The following is a 20,551-nucleotide window of genomic DNA, read 5'->3' as shown; positions in this document are numbered from 1 at the left end:
AATGATATAGGAACCATACGAATAAAAGAAGATAGAATGAAGAAAAAGAAGAAGATGGTTGTACTAATTCAGAAACCTTTACGGGTGTTACCACAACAACCGATGAAAGTTTCATCGCAATCGAATGAATGGTATAGGAACAATACGAATAAAAGAAGATAGAATGAAGAAGAAGAAGAAAATAATGATTTTTCTAATTTAGAAACCTTTATGGGTGTGCATACAACCACTAAACAAAATTTCATCGCAATCGGATGAATGGTATAGGAACCATACGAATAAAAGAAAATAGAATGAAGAAGAAGAAGAAGATGATGATTTTTCTAATTCAAAAACCTTTATGGGTATGCATACAACCACTTACCAAAATTTCATCGCAATCGGATGAATGGTATAGGAACGCATACGGGACAGATACACAGACAGACAGACATTCATTTTTATATATTAGTATAGCCTATACTCTTCGCGAAAGTGCAAGCAATAAGTTGACAAAGTTTTATCGCAATCGGATGAACGGTATAGGAACGCATACGGGACAGACACACAGACAGACAGACATACAGACAGACAGACATTCATTTTTATATATTAGTATAGCCTATACTCTTCGCGAAAGTGCAAGCAATAAGTTGACAAAGTTTTATCGCAATCGGATGAACGGTATAGGAACGCATACGGGACAGACACACAGACAGACAGACATACAGACAGACAGACATTCATTTTTATATATTAGTATAGCCTATACTCTTCGCGAAAGTGCAAGCAATAAGTTGACAAAGTTTTATCGCAATCGGATGAACGGTATGGCAGTGCATTCAAAACGAACAAACAAACAAACAAACCCACAAACAAATATTATTTTTTATATATTAGATAATATTAATATTTTAATTCGAATATTAATAATGTAATCCCATAATATTTATATAACGTATGTATAACGTCGTGGTGCAGTGGGTAAGGCACTGGCCTTCCGCCCGAGAGTTCTGGGTTCGATTACCGGTGAGGAGACAATATTTATGTATTTTTCTCAAAGCCTGGGTGTTTGTGATTGTCAAAAATTACTAACAACCATGGCATGACCACCAAGACATGGTTATTAATAATTCTAAAAAAAAAAAAAAACCTACTATATAAAATTTGAACTGTCATCAAAAATATACAAGAGGGATGAGTTAGATTAGACAAGATAGATTCAAAAATATAAGTCATACTGAATAATAATTACTTCGTTTGAAGAGTTATTAGTTTGAAGAGAGAATTACCTCGAAAATTTTCATAAGTTTTCATCATAATTACAAATTTAATATTTTTATTACGCTTTTTTAATCCATTCAGTAAATATGAGTAATTTAATGCTACTCAGCTACAACTCAATAAAGCGCAATTGTATAAAATAGTATTTAGAAATCACAGATTATTTTACGTGTATTTTTTTGCAACCCATTAAAACATGGTTACATGTAAATTACGTAAAACATTTCACCATAGCGCAGTTCGCCGTGAGCTTTCTATCGGAAAGAGGTGACCGTACACTTTGCGGTCTCTAATTTTATTACATTCAATATGAACATTAATTCAATTTTCATAGCCGATTTTGGCAAAATTCATAAATAATTATTTATAAATTAGTTTTCAGGAATACGTGAAACTAGTGTGTTATTCATATTCTGTAAGAATTATATTTATCATTTCAACAATAAAAACATATTAGTTTAGTAGTTAGTTTTATTTGGGAAATCTTCTTCACTTAATAAATAAACGATTATTATAAAATATAATTTATTCATTTAAATAATAATCATATTTATAAACTCTCCAATTAATGGCTCCATTGGTCCAAAAGTTTGCCGACCTCTGGCCTAGTCTAATAAAATCAAATATAAATAATAAATAATCGTATGAGTAACATACAGCTTTCTGTTTACGACTCTATTTTATGGTTTAATGCCGTATCGAATTTATTGAATCTAAATACTTTTTTTATATATCGTAAAATATTGAAATATAAATTTTCATGCTAATGCATCCGTGATACATGTATGTATGATAATATTTGCCATTAAAATTCATTAAATGCCCGAATAAGTTAATTTTGTATTCAAATAAATTTCCATACATATTTGGATATTTGTCAATCCACAAACAATAGCGACTGTACATTATTTTTATAATGAATTATTTCACAGTTTTTCTCTATAAAACAAGTAGGTAAATAAATACATTAAAATTAATATTGTGAATACACGATAATGCTTCATGGACGGACAAATGGTAACATGCTCACTTATGAAGTCTGGGGCTTATATCCAGGGACTGAAGTTTTGAATAAGTGACTCAGAGCATGGATACACCCAATATATTGAGCTAACATCCATTACGCGAAAAAAAAAGAAACCTCTACATTAAAATCAATTGAAAAAAATACAGACATAATTTAGGTAATATATTATTACTCAATAAAAATGACTTAGGTAGTTATTATCAGGATGGGTTTTATTTTCTGAAAGAGACAGTGACGATTGCAACTTTTTGAAACGACAAAGTCGTCAAAAAAATGAAACGTCACACGAAACACAAAAATCCCATCAGACGCCGAAACAGCGATTATTATGTAATTAGCGTAGATATCTTCTCAAGTGGTTTTTCCTTGTGTAATCATAATCTTAAGTAAATTTTGGACCGCTCGTCTGTCATTTTGTAGGAGATCGGGGAATTACGTTTGATTTAAAATGGCCGACTCGTAACAATTTGCGCAGGAGTAACTGCAACACTGACGGTAAGCGAACTGCAGCGCGAGTTGCGTGGAATTTGTTGCTAGTGACACCAGATTTTTTTAAAAACTAAAATGTTGCATTCCACCAATGTACGGCGCTCCATCTGGTAACGTGTGTTTTGTGAATAACAGCTATGTCATATCGACGTATTCGACATGTTACAGATGAGATGAGTTTAGATCTGCGAGACGGCTTAGAGTTATGTTTTTTTTTTTGGCAGGGAAGGTAGTAAAAAATGAATGACAAAACCAATAAAATTCTTCTTTCAAATTACTCATGTAAAGTTGGAAATTGTCATATATATTCGCTTGCCTTAGCAATATCAATATTTAGGTAATACAACCAATGTATGTTTATCACACATATTATTATGTTTTTATTTTTGTTTACCTATGTAAACAAATATTTATAAATTTAAAAAGTCTCCGTTACAACTTTCTGACGGTAAAACATCTTGTATTATTATAGCAGAACCAAATTTCTCGACTCTGTCTAATACAGTCCCTAATGATCTGCAAACATGAAATCACTACTCGGCACATTTTCGCCTTATTATAAACCGAAATGGGGAACAATTGAGCCAACAAAATGCTGATTGTAATAATTAATGATGAAGTAAGAATGTAAATAATTCACATTATCGTAGGAAAGTAAATTATTTGCTACCAGGAATGTTAATTTTAAACAAGACATAGAAATACACAGGATGTTTACTCAGGGGTCGGAATAGAAAATATTATGAAACGGAACGCTTAAAATTATTTAAAAAAACATTTGTAATACCTATGCATTTACATATTGCATATCTCAGAGAAATCAGTAAGATAAGCCACAAGACCAACCATAAAGACTATTAAGTCCAATAATTATTATACTGCATTAAAATAAATTTCATTCGATGGACCAGAGAATCTTTGACTTTGGATGCGATCTTTTCTCATAAATATCATATGTTTTCGTCAGAGAGACTGTCTCTAAAATTCTGTTAAAACTTTACGATTTTATTGAGCTCTTTCATCCTTCCCAATACTTAAACAATTTTACAACATTCTCATAGAAGTCATAGTTCTACTCCGTGTTGTTAAAATTTCGTCATTACACCGATACGTATACAATATTTTCCTGAACATAAAGTTTTCACAAGACAGCAAAACTCTTCTCAACATGTGAGCATTAAACCCTTAGTATGGTCTGATTTTATGCTAAATTTCAATGTACTCAGTCTCAAGTGGTTGCTCCTGAATCATTTTTAAACCTACTCAGTTACAAATACACCATATCAATTTTTGTCTCTCGGGATATGCTATAAACCATGTGAAGCACAGGTTGTGTCGGTTAGTGTGCATGATTTAGTCATTTCATCAAAAGCGATTCATTGTAGTTATACTTTGTTGCTCAAATTTAGGTTCCGGTCATTTGATTTGAGTAAAAAAATCGACACAAAAGAAAGTAGTGCTTTCAATCACGTTAGAGGCGTATTTGTCATTTACACGTGCTCAATGCGTATTTAGAGGTGATAGGTATTTGAGATAAAAGACCGGTCGTAGGTGTTCGAGTGAATAGAGATGAGAGTTTATTTTACGAATAAAAATTTAAATGTCAGGTGAAAGGTTATACAGTACATTGTAATGTGCAATGAGCGATGCCTCGTCCGAGGCGTTCTGTTAGGGTGGTACCACTACAATTTGTGTCTCGCTATTTATTAAAATGAATATTCAATAAATTATGGCAAGGTATTATTTATGTAGGCCACAATTGAGTAATATGCTGGCCGTGGCATGATTGCAACTTTGCGGCGTTTTGCTGACAAAACCTGAGATTGTAGATCTTCATCGAAGTATGTATTTTTTTTCTTAGAATTATTAATAACCATGTCCTTGCTTTTTCGTACAAGGTGGTTATTAGTAATTTTGAACAATCACAAACACCCAGGTTTTGATAAAAACACATAAATGTTTTTGTCATTACCGGGCATCGAACCCAGAACTCTCGGGTAGAAGGCCAGCGCCTTACCCACTGCACCACGAGAGCCGCCTCATCGAAGTATGTTACACCTATAGAATGTGCTGACCGTCGATGAGGTGATATACGATACTTGTGATTATTGCGTTGTTGCAATCACGCTGACAAGGCCTGGGATTGTCGACCACCACAACACTCCATACACCACACGTATAATGTATTTAGGCGGCTCAATTAGTATTGAAAAAAAATTGCAGTTTGTTACACTGGTGCAGACACCTACTAATTTACAATTAATAAAAAGGTAATACAATGGCAACATTGAATTTTATTTCACAAAATACAAATAATATGTAAAATCTATAATGTCCTACACTGGAAATTGTATACTAGTCTTTTTCGTTTATATATTTTTTGATAATTTATATAAACACCATAAAACAATTATTTACATAATATTATTGCGTAAAGTTAAGCCTTCTTATTTTGTGTAAAATGTAACTAAAAAGTAGCTCAGACTTAGCTGCTTCAGTTATAGGATATTTTTTTATAAGCTAGTTTTAAGTACTCTAAATAACACTTAACTAAGCATGAAAATAGCCAAAGTATGTGGATAGATTTTCACCATAGGGCATCATTAGAAAAGGGGAAATGGAGTAAGTCTATTCTACCATCACCACGAGAGGTGCCCAGGTTTCTACTTACTTACTTAGGATATTGTGCTTATACATTTGGGCCACCTAGACGATTTTTACGGTCTATCCCCTTTATATGTAGAAGCTATCGGGAGTGAAGCATGATTATGAATGGGAGGACCTGGTTTCGGCGACTTCGCGACCGACCAAGGCCAGGTTGGAGGTCTGAGTGAAGAGATCTCTAGTAAGTATGTTAAAAAAAGTGTTTATGTCGAACAAACATCACAACGAGGACCGCCGCCGACACAAGCCACCGCGCATTCTTCCGTGCAGTGATATATCCTCTCGGCTTTCGGTGTTGCAGGAGTTTTCTGTCCTTCCGTCCCTCTTCTCGTCAGGTCTCGGCGCTTGGATGTTCGATACAGTTCCCTCGAGTTAGCAATTAATCTTTTTTGCTGGGCCCTTGATCTCAATGAGTTTTTGGTATTAATTATTTTTTAATACCTAGGGTGGGTGGGTTCTGAGGCTTGCGCTTATGTCAAGGATCAGAATGACCACCATATTTTGTTATTTATTTTATACTCGAGGGAAGTTCGATCTCCTTGTGATGCAATGGGGTCCCGATTGCGGTCGCTGAAATGAAATAAAGGTCTGAAGGGAAATGTGGGATGTGGTAAGCTAGGGACATCAGGAGGAGTACCTTCCTGGGCCGGTAGAATTCTGTATGAGCATGTATGTCATATTGTAATAAGTCTGAAATTGTCATGTTGGGATGGTTGTTGATGGAGCTGTAGAATTGCTTCGTGAGCTTGAGGATATGGGTATGGAGGGTTTCCATGTTAAGATCACTGTGGAGTGTGGTGTTACTGACGAACCAGGGAGCATTTGTGATTGCTCTGAGAGCTTTGTTCTGTGCGATTTGAAGTCTGTTGATATACTTTAGGCCTGCATATGCCCAGACGGGGTATGCGTAGGTCATGATGGGGCGAACGATAGCTGTTTATAATAGCAGCTTGCTGCGATAGGCAAGCTTGCTCCTATGACCTATCATGGGTTTGAGCTTAGCTAAGACTATGTCGGCTTGGCGTCTCTTATCGCTAATGTGTTTGGAAAAGTTGAGTGCGGTGTCTAGCGTAAGACCAAGATATTTGACCATATTGGTCCAAGGGATTTTAGTTTTATGCATTTTCAGGTCGGAAAATTTGCGCTTACTTTTACGTTTTCTAAAGTTGCGCTCGAAGCAAATGGCGTTACTTTTGTCTGCGTTTATTTTTATGCGCCACTTGTCGCACCAGGCGGAAACCTGGTCGGCTGACCTCTGGGCCAACAATGTAGCTCTATCCCTGTGCATCGATTGGGAGAGGATCGCTGTATCGTCTGCATATTGTGCTATTATGCAAAAATTTGCTGAGGTATCTGTGGGGATTGGAATGTCTCTTGTATATAGATTATACAGAGACGGGGCGAGCACGGATCCTTGTGGGACTTTGGCGTTTGTGGGTCTGATTGAGGATTTGGCTCCAAACAGTTTGACTGCAAAGCGTCTGTCGGTGTTAAACGAGTGTAGGATTTTAATGATTGGCTGTTCGATTTCGACCTCAGAGAGTTTAACTATGAGTCCTTCGACCCAAACTTTATCGAAAGCTTTAACGATGTCTAAGAAGAAGTCAACTGTAGATTTATGGTGATTAATGCCGTATGTTATGTATTCTATTACGCGCAGCAGTTGGTGGTTCGTGGCGTGACCGGCTCTGAACCCATGCTGCACGTCTGGAATGAGTTTCTTCTCATAAATAATGATTTGAAGTCTGGCATTTATCAGTCTTTCTAAAACTTTGCTCATCGTAGGGAGGAGACTAATTGGCCTGGTTTTGGCAGGATAATGACGTCCGCAAGTTTTCAGTCATCTGGAAAATATTGGATCTCTAAACAGGCATTGAAGATTCCTGTTAAGGCAAGGATGCCTTTTTCTGGTAAATTCTTGAGGATGAGGTTGCTCACCCCATTATTGCTTGGCGCTGAACGGTTTTTAAGACATTTGATTAATTATTCAACCTCTTGAGTGGAAGTTGGGGTAATCGGAGTTGGTGGAGGATCTATCTTATCACGAATTATTGCGCCGGCTTTATCTTCAATTGATTTTAAGTGTCGTCTGGTGGACCTTTTTAGATGTATCTATATCGTTGGGTCTAAATTGATTTTAGAGGCTGTGTGCCCTGGTTTGTAGAGTCTCTTTTGACGAGAAATGAGCTAAAGTTAATACTGAGGCTAAGAACAGGGCACGCAATAGGCAAAAGATTTGATGTCCTCATGAAAAGAAGCGAATTGCAACTCTGCGATGAATGTCATGTTTTAGAAGACATTGTACATATAGCACTACAATGCCCTAAATATGAACTTCACAGAGTACAGCTGCGAATTGCGGATATCTATGAGAATATCGACAAATTGAAGGGTGTCCTGGCGGTGGGTAAGATGGAAGAGCTAGGCAAAATTGTTAAGTTATTTAACAGAATATGAGTGAGGACCTGATCGACGGATCCCCTTCTAGAAGAGAAGAGGCGATATGACAGCGAGTCGCAGTCAAAGTCTCGGTAAAATCACAAAAAAAACAGCATGAAAATATTTTTTTTAGATTACATCAGGTACTTTAAAAACAACCAATGCCGATATTGATTCATAATATTGAATGTAAAATATGCTCAATCATTAAAACATGTCTGCTATTCAAATGATTTTTTTTTATTCATATTGAGTTTTTTTAAAAACCGAAATACAAAACTGAAATTCATAACACACGGCTGACAATCCAAGCCCTGTATTTACTCTATCCGTGAACGATCTAAAACAGATTACAAAGCATAATATGAAGAAAAAAACAACAGCCGTATTTGAACGACAGAAATCTGACAAGATAGCTTTCTTGGTATTTACACTGAATGTTTTAATGGTATATTAAGAGACCTTTCGTATATTTTGATTACATAGTAGGTAAACACAGCTCACATATTATTATCTTAGTATCTAATATAACCGATATTCAATATTTTTCAAGATGAATAATAAAATTATTCTTCAAATATAATATAATAAAATAATTATATTGTGTTCTCTTCTTAATAATAAATTACATAAATTAAGACATAAAAAAGTAGAGAAAATATTCAAAATAATAAATTTAAAATATACAAGCAATTAAAGCATAAAAAAAAAATATTCAGTTATGCATACAAGAAGAATTTATTTACATTTTAAAATATAATAAGAAGACAATGTGAGGATTAAGGCTATACCTCAGCTGAGGCATGGTCTAAAACTCTAAAAAGATCGTAACTAGGCAATGCGCGGATTTTGCAAATGACGCGAGCCGAACGAAATATAATCTGTCATAAAAATTCAACATGCGTCCTTTTAATGTTATGTTTATTAATATATTCGTAATAATAACAGTATATTCATTGACATGTTTTCTTTTTCAAGTACATGCGGAACGTTTTTAGTAATGTTTATACGATTTAAGAATATATTCCTCCGACGCCATCACAAAACAAATTTACGCGCTCACAGGTTGACTATCGCTCTCCGACTGGCAATGCGGCCAAAATTACGTCCCACATATTGTTGAAAATTATTTGTCGTTTCACTTATGTACGCTCTTAATTAATAATATAAGATATAATAAGGCGATAAACAACTCATTACCTATGTCAGCAGATTGATTGGTGATATGAATACGGTACCGCAATTACAAATCCTTGAATATGCATTTCTATAGTGTCAAATTAGGTTATTTCCGCGATATCTATATTTTATACAATAGTCAGCTATATTCGTATGTCCATTGACGCAAATGACAGTAAGTAGCTTACTCGATTAATATATTTATTTTCTAAATTATAATGGTTAGATATTATTTTGATTGTATAAATAGCGAATAATAATTCATCGGAGATGTCACTCGAATCTAAGTACCTGGTCTGTTACTATCTCAGTCTATGTATTGTCAGTTTATTTATATTATTGTACCGATTGTACCCATGTACTTATGTAATCATAAATTAAACTCTCACTACTCCATCATCACGAATAACCACGATCGTCTCTCATCTACAACACCATCGACCCTCACATCGATCCTCACATCGACCCTCACATCGACGACTCCTACAGATATAAACACAGAAAAATCATTTTTCTACATCGAACACACATACATTATTTTTTAGGCATATAGGCATTTAGGTTTCAAAAAATCATATTCAAAACAATTTCTTTTATTTACGTAGGTGGATACAGAAATGTATTTATACTCGAGAGATACTATGTATTTATAACTCAAATGGAATGAATATATTTTTGAGGTTTTAATGAGACTGGAATGCCTGGATAAAAAGCTATTTTTTTAAATAACATATTAGGATTTTGCAAATTATCATTTGGAAAAGTTTCAAAAATAGAAATGTTGGTTAATTCGTGTATTATTGACTTTCGTTGTATAAATACACGCGGTGAGTATGTGAAATTAAATTTAAGTTAAAAATCAATACATTTTTTAAAAGGTTAAACGAATTTAAATGAATAATCTGTTATAATGTATGGAGTACAATATTATGTAATCACGATACTAAATCACATGAAAGAACCTCAAAAACATTCAGATTATAAAATAATCTACAAAATATCTTGAATCTAATAGGATTCATAAAGATAATTTTTATCTTAAGACTGACTTATCGACTAATTAATACGTGACCTTGGGATTTTTAAATTCCATCAAAATGGCAAGCATTTGTTACTTAAATCAAGGTAACAAGGTAGTGAAATCATTTGGAATAAAAAAAATAGTTTTAATTTATTTTATTCGATGCCTTTTGCGATATTTTTAATGAATACCATGTATTTTTGATAAAAAGGCTACATTTTTAAATTTTTGAATAAAAATAACTTTAATGAAAAAAGTTTTTTTTTAAATCGTTGCCGAAAAATATTCCTTAGGTTTTCTATGGTGTTTTTTTTATATATCAAAGATTGAAAATACTGTATTTAGAAAACTTTTAATATTTTCAGCAGTAAGCAACCAATGGCAGAAGAGCTGCGCAGGTGTGCGATCAGACGTGTCCAGGCATAAAACCCGCCGTCGACCACTTAGCGTATCCCATTGTTCATGACACTTGGCGACTCTCTTTCTTAGAGGACGCGCAGCCTCTGTAAAAATCAGGGCTTGGAACAGTCAGCCAAAAGGTTGAACATCTCATCAGTGTTATATTACCAAAATAAATATAATATATATATATATATAAATATAAAGTATATTCAAACCGAATTGTAAATTAATACCATATATTTTATAATCAATTTTACCAACACCATTTTCATTCGTAAAAAGTTGTTAATTTTAGATATTTTTGTCAGCTGAGAATTATAATACTAATTATTCTAGAAAAATAAATATATATAACAATGTATGTCGTATATGGATAAATCTATATACCTACCTACATCAATTTTTTCTATAAATAATAAGCATTTAATTCCTTTGTCATTAATCTATTTTTGGGTAAAAAAATTACACCATCATTAACCATTGAGGTAATATGAAATATGCGATATGAAATACCGCATAATTAAAATAAAACTAATTTTATCTTTAGTATTAAGTGCTATTAAAGGGACTAATATTGAATTATAAAAACTAAAAATCTTTTCAAATTGGTTGATGAGGATAATAATTTTATAATTAATTATAATAATGACATGTATTAAAACGTGCATACCTTGACTGTACTGCAACACACGTGTATGTGTGTGTAAAAATGTAACGATATTTTATATGCACCGTTAAAAGTATGTCTTTATGGTAAAAGTTAAGTTCACTTTACCGTGCTTAGTAGCAAAACTTTTCTCCACAAAATAATGAGTAAAAAGTCTGTAAACAGTAGTTTCTAAATAAATTTATTGCCGTCCTATTTAATTTGTTGATAATGATAATGAATTTTAATAGCGTTTTTCTACTCTAAATATAAATAATATACACATTATACTTGTATGGTATATCACTGAGGTATGTCAAAAATTAGTTATAATCCAGCTCTAAAATATAAAAAATACTCATTATTAGTTTTGATAAAAGATAAAATATTGAAATGAAAACCTGTACATGTGAGAACCATTTTCAATTTTATTATAATAAATTAGCACAGAGTTAAGTTAGGTACCTATTCTGATTTATTAAATAAAAAAAATGGGAATAGCGTTTAATAATAATATGTGTATGATTATTTATTATGTAAATGTTATTATTTGAGTTAGCATTTACTTGGTAGAATTCCGTTTTACAAGAAATGAAAATATAATCAATAATAAAAACCTGTAGAATTTAATATTAATTATATTTTCATATCTCATATAAAAGTTTTTTTAGTTTATTGTTCTGTGAAGATGATAATATTTCTTACGGACATTCCCGAAAGCCACAGAATTTTCTACGTTTCTATACTAAACCCTTTCTTTTTATCATGAAACATTTCTGCATTCCCATTGATACCGTTCGTTCATTTCTTTCATGGGTAGCCCGAAGGTCTACTGTACTGCTAATATTGAAATGAAAATACTCGCACCTAAAAATACTTCTCTTATGAGATTAAACAAGCAGATATTAAAAAAAATATATTGTTCGCATTAACATATTATTATAATGTATCAGAAAATACACATGCAAGCAAATACCAGCTAAAAAAAAGAAGTTATCTTCAGCTTAAAAATCATAAACATACGTAAATGTTCCATATAAAGAATACTACAATTTCAAATCAAATCTTTGAATAACAGAAATACTTAGTGTATAAAAAATAATATTTATGGCATGTATAGATACGTAATGTTTGTAAACATAGTATTTTGATAAAAATAACCATTAACCATACATTTTGAAGAGTTCATATGCCAATATATTTTATTTATTTAGGTAGGCAGGTACCTATTACATTTTAGTGCAGAGCTGATAATATTATATTTTTGAATATTTTTTATTAATAAATTTCGCAAGATTTAGAAATGTAGTATTTCTTCACACATTTTTTAAAAATTTCGCCTTTTAAAATTAATTTAATTTAAAATACCAAAAGCCACAGTACCTTTGCTCGATTTAAAATAAACAAAAAGGATATCAAGTTATATATATTTTTATTTTCTATTAAAATCGATGTTTTTTTTAAATATAAAAACCAAGAATCATCTAATCTCTCAGGTATTATTTTATTTTAACTTTTTTTTAAATGTTACATTGTATCTTTCACGTTTTGTTTAATGTATCAACTAAATCAACAATAGCACAGCACTCGCCTTGAATTAGACAAATATCGCTGTTAAACTCTAAAAAAATATTTATGTAATTACATCTAGTGACAATTTTCTATAGCTTTCTTATTGGAACTTTGATATTCTGATGTTATGAATTAATAGTAAATACGTAAATAATGGATATGCTCCTGTATCCACAGTTTACAGATAGACACTCCAGCATTTCTTCAACGTAAAGTTGGTACGACATATTTTCTACATAGCAAGGGTATGATTTTTACTTACTTACCTATATTGTACCTTAAGAAGCGGTTTGAATCTGTACTAAACTCTGTTGTGAAAAAAGTTGTGGAATTATCCACGACATCATAATATCAATGACCCTTTTATATTTTATCCTATAAAAAAACTTTGTATTCCTGAGATCCTTATAGGCAGGGGCGGTGCACATAAGTAGCCATCCCTCTTTGTAAAACATAAAAAAGAAAAACTTGAGTCGTAAAGTGCACGTCCATAATATTTTTAGGGCGTGCGAATTTCGGCATCGTCTGTTTTGTTTTCGGCTAACCTCAGCGGAAATTAGTTTAAAGCTTACTTTTCACGATTCTCGGATACTTACCATTGCGAATTATTTGTTGATACAAAACAAATAAAAGTTTGAAAGAAGGAAATACTTGCTTTAAACTTACTGTTTATTTTGTAAGTCACTATTTGGTAAAGCTAAGCTTTTAAACTTTCAATAACTTTCATAAATATCAGAGATTGTTTTATAAGTTAAGTACCTGTAGATGATAAATTGAATATATTTTTGACCATTTAAATATTTATACTACACGTGTTTTACTTACGCTATATTTGAATTATATGTTATTTATTTGTAATATAAGTTTTGTTGGCAGGGATAAGGAAGATAAAATAAATATTACTAAATATAAGAAAACAATATCTGGTAAAATATCAAAAGGAGATCTTAATTTTTAATCGGAATGTTGTGGTAAGAAACGAACTTTACCACAAGTCGTATCGATATATCAATATAAATATCTTAATTAGATTTTTAAGGGTGAAAATTTGGAGAAAAAGACTTAGTTGTAGATTTTTCGAATGAATTGAGGAGAAAGTTTATTTTACGGATAACGGAATCACGATATATAATGAATATTAAAAAATAATATTATAATTATTGAGGTAAGTTATTTCATTGAGTTTTCGATAATTGGATACTGGCTGATTCTACATGAAAATAAATATTAAGAAAGTTCAGTGAAACGGCAAATAATTTTTAACTATAGGCGCAACGAAATTTTGACTCGCTGGCATTCGGAGAGCGGACGTCGAGGTGTGAATACGTCAATTTGTTTCATGATGGCGACGGGGGTATTAATTCTTAAATCGTATAAAGATGAGTAAAAACGTTACCCATTTACTTGAAAAAGAAAACATGTCAATGAATATAGTATTATTGTAACTAATAGAACAATAAACAACATTACATGGACGCATGTTGGATTTATATGACAAATTATAATTCGTTTGGCATGCGTCATTTGCACCCGCGACCCGCAATCCGCGCATCGCCTAGCCACGATCTTTTTAGACCATGCCGCAACTGAGGTATAGATAGCCTTAATAAATATTAATATTACAATTGAGATGTGGGTCACACGGATCCGATGACGGCCGAAGGTTTATTACTGCTTATATTAATTATGCATAATTTTATAATTGTAATTTTGATGAAAAGCAGCTTTCGTGTTTTGTTAATAGTTTTTTAATTTTTCTAATAAAAAGCTTGAAAAATACAAAGTATTAAAATGTTGTGGACGTCTTCAATGTGTTTTTTACATACTACTACAAAGTTGTGAATGATTAACTTATCAGTTACCTACATTAAAAAATTATTTCTTTACAGCGATTTGCTATTCAGTCAAAAATTTCACGGATGTTAATAAATCTGAAAATAAAGTATAAAACGCTTTTTTCGTGATATTGATTCGTTTCTAATCAATAAGCAATCTCAGAATGAGAAAAAAACACCATCGACAGAAGTGTTTACAAGAAACATTTTTTTTAATTTACTCCGCAATCTGATATGGAAGAAGTTTCTTAATAGATATTTTTACGAGTACTTATTCATTTTCACACATGTGAATTTTTCAGACCCAGGATTCTAACGCTGCGCCCATGCATATTATTAGAGTTGGGTTTCGGGAATTTCCCGACGGGAATTCTCGAGAAATTTTCTAAATTGTCAATCCCGAATCTCGAGAATTGAAATTTTTAACATTTCGGGAAATCCCGGATCGGACTCGATCTTTTCTCGGGATTCGGGATTTCTTTATTATCAAATATTAATTGAAAAAAGATTTTCTATATGAAAAAAGTGGACAGAAAACACAAAACGTTCAAAGACTGATCGGGGCATTTAACACAATTATTAAGCCAAAGTCGACTCAAAATGAGCGCAATTTTTGGAACATCAGGGAATTTTGTGTATCAAAAGCGTACGCGGTTGTCAGTCTGTGTTTTTTGAAATTCCATTTTAATAAGTAATGTTTTGAAATATTTTTGTTTTCCTACTTCTATTTTGTTTGTCTTCTTACATAAATAAAAAAAACATTTTTTGGGATTTGTCTGTTTTTACACTGTTTCTAGGATTTGTACAGGTTTTTTTTTAAATTTCTCAATATCTCAAGAATTCTTTTCTGGAAATCCCGAATCTCGAGAATTCAAAATTTCAACAATTCGGGAAATCCCAAATCTCGAGATTGAGATTTTCTCGGGAAATACCCAACTCTACATACAATATCCTGCTTTATTATAAGTATATACGTTGTCTTGTACGCGCAATTCCTAATTAAATTCATAATTAACGCGTATTTATTTTCACATTTCATAAAATTTGGCGGTGCCTAGATGTCAGTCGTTCAATTAATTCATCATTCAGTTGTAGTCGTAGATATGTATCGGTTGTGCCAAATCATCCTTGAACCCATACTATGAACATATATAATTTTGGTACTATATTTACTTGGTAACAGTTACTACGCACACAACAGTAATAAGAACACATACCAATTTTTTAAAACTCATCGTTCTTATAAACCAACTATCTAATTATTATTATATAAGTTTAAGTATCCAAGCACTTTTGATGAAAAAAAAATTATGCGGTTTTTCTTTATTTTTGTACAATATTCATGTCTTTAATACTTTTATATTTTCTTCTTATACAAATTGTGTGATCTAGTCTTTCAAGAGAGGTGTGCTGCGTAAAAAACCCAGGCCGTGCCGAAAGTTCGGCGCCCGTAAGTGACAACGTATATCATTAACCCGCTGGCCTGGCATAATTTTAAAGATACTTGAGTGTCCTCTTTGAAAATATATTACCGATTAGCGGGATTCGGGGTATTGATAGATATAGGCATAACCGTGTTACCTTCTATATAGAAATCACCTATGAACAACGGTCTAAGGTCTAAGTGAACGAAAAAGAATCATTGTATACATAGTATTATATTTTAGAAAACAATCCAGTACATACATATTATACAAAATTACGAAATCTCTTATTTTTTAATACCTATATTAATAATAAATTAATATGGTCGTGTTCATCCATTTTGTGTAACCATATGGCATGGTATGTCTCTAGGACTGGTTTTTATCTTTTTCATCTATTAATGGGTGATACTTAGAGACCTGCAAACTTATTTAAAGAATGGCTGGGGGAGCCACTGTCGAAAACTACCTAATCAAGACTCGCAACTGGACAGAATCTGACATTCAAATGACGTTTCAAAATGGCGTCCATATGGTAGTTCGTAGTTCCATTTTTTACCGTTCTTTAGATAAGTTTGTAAGACTGTACTTACTTCAATTGGCACTACAGATTATCCCGGTCCATGACCAACTACATAACCATCTTCCAGATATTTTTATCTCAAGTTCTCTCTCTTTCCAGTTGGTTACAATCAACCTCAGTCTTGACGTTATTCACCTATCTCCTCAGGGGGTGGCCCAGGGGCCAAGTAGTTACTGTGGTTCCTTCATAAACTTTATGGAAATCTCTAAGTTTATTGCATCTAACAACCTGGCCAGCCCATCTGATTCACCATATTTTTACGATTTAAATTATTTATTTATAAACATCGTAGATGTGCATTAGAATAACAATTTATAAAATTTCAGATACCAATATAATGAAAAAAAAAATATAGTACAACAGTAATACTGAAACATTATAACTAGATAAAAAATATATAAATAAATTGAAGACTATGATTTGAAAACCAAAAGTAAAATAAAAATTGTAGTTATATAAACATGGAAAAATACAGATGGTACAAGTCTGTTTACCGGAAGCCAGGCGGGAACAGCGGCAATTTTTAAAGCGGATTTCCGCAAAATTCATGAATTCAAGACTGATAACCTAACGTAACCTAACCAATAATCCAATATATCGGTTATTTTCAAAATTTATTTGTCACTGGCTTCCACTAAATAAACAAGAACCATACATAATATTATTATATTGAAATGCTCATTTTCAAGCGTGCCTCAAGATAAAAAGATACTTTAAATTGACAATACTAAAAAAAGTTATATTAACAATATTAGTGAACAGTATAATCTATTAGTATAGTTAACTAGATAATTTAATATAGTTATAATTTAATAAACATATTGACATATTGTTTCAATTCAGTTGAAAATAGGCTGGAAAAATTCAACGTTACAAAAAAGGGAGAATGACCCTCTGAATAGCTTTCTAAACGTCTATGTTTCCACTTGACATTCCCTTGTAACACAGAAAACCTCTGACGTGGCAAGAAACCTGTTTTGGGGAGTTATTTTCAATCCTTGAACATTAAAAGTAGAAAAAATTGTATGTTTTGGTCCAAATGCAAAATAAAAGTAAATATTGATGCCCTAAAAGCGGATAGAAGCATTTCGTAGTTACATACAGTTTTATTATAATATAATCTAATAATATTATGTTTGTACACTAATAGCACCTGTACACGTTCATGGATTTACTTGCACCAATGGTGTGTATTTTAAACTATCGCGATAATAACTGTTCTGTTTTGACAATCTCATTCTTTAAGAGTAAGCGAGACGCGATGTTATCATTATTATTTGGCACCATTTGACAGTTCGTGAAAATTAGTTTACTTCAAAATGAGTCTCTGCGTGGTTTAATTTGTTTTTTTTTACCGGCAGGCTTGCTACAAACGTTCTACTGCGCAGACGCAGATATTGCATGATCCAATTATCGCGTGAAAATTCAGAAAAATTTATTTCATGCAATCTTGCAATTTACACATACATACGTGTTCACATATGGGCGCGATAATACGTACTGCCAGCAGTCGATCCATGTACATGTAAATAGGGTATAATGTTATTTTTGCATTGTAAGGACTTGTTATTAGTAAAGGTAAATAGTTTGAAATTTATTAATAATTATGTAATAAACCTTGTTAATTTTTAATCCTCATGGAAAGACGTCAATCGCATCAATTTTGCAAATAGATAATATGTAAAAGGTAATAATAATTACAGAATTCTACATAATATATAATATCTAAATTCTAACTGTCAGTTTCTTAGTCGAGCTATTTTGGTTTTCACATAACTATCAAGACTGCAAAGTTAACGATTTGCAGTAAGTATTTTACTCACAGAACGACATGAAATCCTCCTTCTCTTTTACTCTAGCAACTATTGTGGAATAATTTACCTTAATTAACAGTATTTCAAAAACCGCATGAGTTTAAAACATGTTATTTATGAAACAAGCTGCAAAGCCATTCATAAAAACTAAACAGTTCACTTTTATCCAGTTTTAATTATTTTTTCATATTCTTATTACATGCATATTACCAAATATTTTCTTTTGTTTTCATTAGAATTTCCGTAGTCAGCGAATTAAATTCATATGCTCTTTAATAACTGCGTATAATCTCTCATTTAAAAAATATATTGCACTGTATGTCCGCTTATTGCGCTTATCAGATACATTAATTTATTTTAATGCTCATTTGTCATTTAATCATGTAAAATTCTGAAATTGGCCGTGTTTACAGATTTTTATACCGTGTATTTATAAATGAATGCTATTGGCTGATGTCTCAAGCTATAAAGCCATGCTCAGATTCTTATGTTTCTTTATTGCATATTGCAATCTGTGTATCATATAAATGCATTTTTCATATAGCCTACGGTATTTTAACTCTTGATGCATGTATCAATGGATGAATGCACTATTTATGTGCCAAAAATGCTTTTATGTATTGCGTACCTTGTTTTGTTTAACTGTGAGTATTGAAATTGCTTACTAATATATTATTTATAATATTGTATTGCAATCTAAAAATAGAGCTTTTAATAGTCAGTATTTACTCTTGCTTATATAAGTAGTTTATAACCTTTTACGTAAGTAAATTTCCTTTTATGTAAAATATATGAAGAATACGACCACAACAATCTATACAATTAGATAATAATACAGGTGATTCGCTTACGTTTCATTAATTATATCAAGGTTATTATATTCGATACAGCTTATTATGTGATCGAAATACATGTCGTATTAAATACCAACCAACACATATTATAAATTATCATGATCAAAATCATTAAATGAATATTTTTAAAACAATATTTATTTCATTTAATTGTCTGGACATGGTGTGCTAAAGATTGAACGCGTACCAGTGACATTATAATTATTAAGTCTTGAAATATGGTTTAATTACTTATCATAAATTTATTATAGATCCAGTTAATTAACAAAGTACTTTCTTTAAGTTAATAAATTAGATAAAACAAAATTGTTTCAAGTTTTTTTTTATAAACATATCTTTAAAATTTCCTCTCAAAATAGCCTCATTGTAAAAAGTCCTACTGCTGGGATCGCGATGCGGTCACGATCCACCAGATTCTTAAAGGATAAGTGACAATTTTCAAACGAGCCCACTGAAGAAGATATCTCTTGAAGATCCCAAGAGGGGAGCTATGATTATAACCAGGAGCGCTGGCTGTGAACAATGAACAATTAATAATAAGAAGATTATCGATAGAGGGCAGCCTAGACGGGGTATCGAACGTATGGTGACTCTACATATTATCTCAAAGACGATCGATCTATATTAATTACCAGACAGAAGTGAACTTAAATCGAATTATATAAGTACATATATATTTAATGAAACTATTTTTTATCTATATAAATAATTTCATTATTAATTATTAAACCATGTCCAATCTTAGACCATAGAGTTTTTTCTTTAAACTTAAACTTTAAAATGCAAATTAATTTCAAAGCGTTCACGACATGATATAAAATAAGTGTTAACAATATTTTAAATAAAAATACAGGCCAATGTTAGTCAATAATACAATAAGTAATAAAATGACAAATAAAATAATAAAAATAAAAGTACATAGAAGCACACAGAATGAATTACGTTGATAAACTCTATCTTGAAAACTAATAAAACAATTTCCACCTAAACTCACTCTCACGTAAGTGAAATATATCAATATTCGTTGCGATTTGATTAAATATGGTTATTGCCCTCCCAATTGGTATTACTAATGGCAAGTAAGTTCTGCACCTTAGGAGAACAAATTAATAACGAATGCTCTCGATTCATATGAACATTATCAGAGACATACAAGCCAACACCACCAAGAATGTCAGAGTTGTCAGACTTGATCAACCTCACAGGTCCATAAACTGACTTCAAACACAAATTGATAAACAATATATTATGTATTTGCTAGACTCAAGATTCGAACCTGGGACCCACGACACTATAAACCAACGCATAAGCTGCTCAGCCATCGTATAATATTTTTATG

General features: G+C 31.9%; 1 protein-coding gene across 1 annotated transcript in view; it reads left to right on the top strand.

Annotated features, from left to right (window-relative positions):
• The window catches only part of CARPB (Carbonic anhydrase-related protein B), a 442,936-nt gene that overhangs the window by 261,636 nt on the left and 160,749 nt on the right, over window positions 1–20,551 (top strand). The window lies entirely within an intron of this gene.

This window comes from Rhyacophila brunnea, unplaced genomic scaffold (genome assembly GCF_057557595.1).
Source record: "Rhyacophila brunnea isolate RB1 unplaced genomic scaffold, BYU_Rbru_1.0 scaffold_8, whole genome shotgun sequence".
Classification (NCBI taxonomy): Eukaryota; Metazoa; Arthropoda; class Insecta; order Trichoptera; family Rhyacophilidae; genus Rhyacophila; species Rhyacophila brunnea.
This window is presented reverse-complemented; position numbering and strand designations above follow the sequence as displayed.